This window comes from Choloepus didactylus, chromosome 20, assembly GCF_015220235.1.
Source record: "Choloepus didactylus isolate mChoDid1 chromosome 20, mChoDid1.pri, whole genome shotgun sequence".
NCBI classification, from domain to species: domain Eukaryota; kingdom Metazoa; phylum Chordata; class Mammalia; order Pilosa; family Megalonychidae; genus Choloepus; species Choloepus didactylus.
The window spans coordinates 6836686-6839611 of record NC_051326.1 but is presented as its reverse complement, the minus strand read 5'-3'; the positions used below and the strand labels follow the sequence as shown (position 1 = coordinate 6839611).

The window sequence follows — 2926 nt, the reverse complement described above, 5'->3', positions numbered from 1 at the left end:
GCTGGTCTCTCCTGTCTCTTCCAGGTTTCCATAATTTCAGCTTCTTGCTTCCACAACTTTCTCTCTCCTTCTCTCTCTTTCTTCATGCCATTTATGAAGGACTCCAGTAATAGAATTAAATCCCATCCTGAATGAGGTGGGACACACCTTAACTGAAGTAGCCTCATCTAAAAGTCCTACTTACAATGGGTCCAAACCCACAGGAATCGATTAGACTTAAGAACTTGTTTTTCTGGGGTACATACAGCTTCAAACTATTTGTGAGGATGCACAAATAGGATAAAAGTAAATAGAAGGAAATGGAAGAGATGGAGGTAGAGTGGAGAAGGGAACTAGATTCATCACCATAAAAAAAAAAAAAAATTCCAAACAGTAGGCACTTAATAACTGGCATAGATTTACTAATTGTTTCCCCCTCATACCTCACTCCTTTTCCATTCTTCTTTCTTCTCCACTTCCTCCTTCTCCTCCAACATCATCATCGTCATCGTCATCATCAGTAATTACCTTCAGGAAGAGAGTGAGTTGGAGGAGTTGGGGAAGCAGGATAATGTGGGGTTAGGAAAGAACTGCCATGTGGGATGTGTAAGCATGCGGTGTGAGCAAAATATTTTACATTTTACTACAGTTAGTTCCCATTTTGAGGGGAGGAGAATATGCAGAAACAGGGATTTATAAAGCAGTAGATTCAGGGGTTGAATTATTGTCTTTCTGACACTAGAGCCTATTTCTTCTGTGCAATTTCATCTCTCAAAGAGAATCAAGTCTTCTAAAACTGTTTCGTAATTAAAGAAAAACACAAGAAAATAAAGCACACTAAAATATTTATCACATAAATATTGTAGTAGGAAAAAACTGGAAAGCATAAAACAACCTAAACACCTAATGATAAGAGAAAACTCGCATAACTCTAAAATGGAAAACCATTAAAAGTAATAATTATGAAGAATTTATAATAACATGGAGAATATTTATGTTGAAATATGAAATGAAAATTAAGATAATGGTATGTCCATAGCTAATTAGAAAAGTAAGGACATAAATCAATGCAACAGAAAATAAGATTGAAAAACAATGCCCCCAGGTCTCCAGAGGCTCCTTAGCCGAGCGCAGAGTCATCCATCAGCCCTTGCTCTCGCAGCCGGCATCCTTTCACAAGAGGCTCCACCTGAATTTGTAGGCCAATATTCCATTATAGAGCATGTCTTTACCCCATTGGAACCCCTGCTTCCCAGTGGGAATTTGAAGTGCTGCTGTTTGATTCTGAACCAGCCTTTGGATGACTGTTTTCATCATCTTTGGAGCAAAGCTCTTTTAAAAGCCTGTACTGATGGAGGGGCCAACCGTCATATATCACCTAAGGAGAGCGGAAAAGCTTTTTGCCTGAATTCATCAATGGAGATTTTGATTCTATTAGGCTTGAAGTCAGAGAGTACTACAGAACTAAGGGTTGTGAGCTGATTTCAGCTCCTGATCAAGACCACACTGACTTTACCAAGGGCCTCCAAGTGCTCCAAGAGAAGACAGAAGAAAAAGACTACAGGTTGATATGACTGTGACTCTGGGAGGACTTGGTGGACCTTTTGACCAGAGTATGGCATCTGCCAGCACCCTGTTACCCCGTTTCAGATGACTGATATCACTCCTTTGTTAATTATAATAATTCAAGACAAATCTCTCATCTACCTGCTCCAACCAGGAAAGCACAAGTTGCATGTGAACACTGGAACGGAAGGTGATTGCTGTGGCCCTACACCTGCTGGACAGCCTTGCAATCAAGTTACTACAATAGGCCTAAAGTAAACCCTTACCCATCATGTGCTTGGTTTTGGAATTCTGGTCCGTAATTCTAATACCGACGATGGATCTGGGGTGGTGACTGTGGAAACTGATCAGCTGCTCCTGTGGACCACGGCCATCCAAGACTAACCTATCGGCCAGCATCCGTAGGTGTGCTTCTACCCTACCACACTGCCAGTGATTTATTGCTCAGTAAGACCAGTTCACCTGGGTTTACCAGAATCCATACTTCCCCAGGAAGCCCACTAGGTCAGATGATCCAGGCAACATTATAAATGACAGACCTGAATTTTACAGTAAAAGGCAAGATCATTATTTTTTAGGAAAGTAAATAAGCTCTATTGTTTACAGTTGGAAAGTCACGTGAATCATTCCATTATAAAATTCAGCACTGATTATTCTTTATTGTGCTGTTAATCAATCTTTTTATCTCAGAAAACTGCTTTTAATTTTGAAGCTGATAAGACTCCTTAGAGTCTAGCACATCACTCGCCCCTGCTGGCTAAACCAAAATGCTTTTAACAACAAGGGCTACTTCTGAATGTTTTCTAATATTATATTTCTCCATATAATTTATATCACTTTTTATTGAAAAAAAATTCCTTCCTGATTGGAATGTCAAAACTACGCTATTTCACTCTGGCCTATTACTGTATCTCATATTGTCTTTTAAAAAAATATATCAAGTCATTGACCTAAGTATTAAATTTGAGAACAGGTAGTTATAGGTAGAGAGAAATGGCATGAAAGATAAATAATTCTTAAAGCCAATCCCACTCACATATTAATCCCCAAACTCAACTTGAAGTAAATGCCCTAAACATCAGTGGAATGACAGATAACATTGTCCCCATCTTAATTAAAATTAAGACTGAAAAAATTGTGGAGAAGAAACTTAAGCATAAAAATTCATTTTGTCTGGCAGCTCAGACTGAAAAAAGTTGGCTCATAGGACACAATGTTATTCATTCAAATACAGTTTGACCGTCTATGGGGATAAATAAACATAGTTAAATGAAGAGCCTGGTGCTGAGAGCCTGTGTTTCTGCCCCAGCCTCTGTTCCCTGAACCCCTTTCCTCACCTGTAACATGGAAGGGAAGGGGCTGGACCGATGTGTTGGAGGTG

At 39.4% G+C, this 2926-nt stretch overlaps 1 pseudogene; it reads left to right on the top strand.

Moving 5' to 3' along the window:
* The first annotated feature begins 1074 nt into the window (after positions 1–1074).
* LOC119516402 lies at positions 1075–1929 on the top strand (annotated as a pseudogene).
* The last annotated feature ends 997 nt before the right edge of the window (positions 1930–2926 follow it).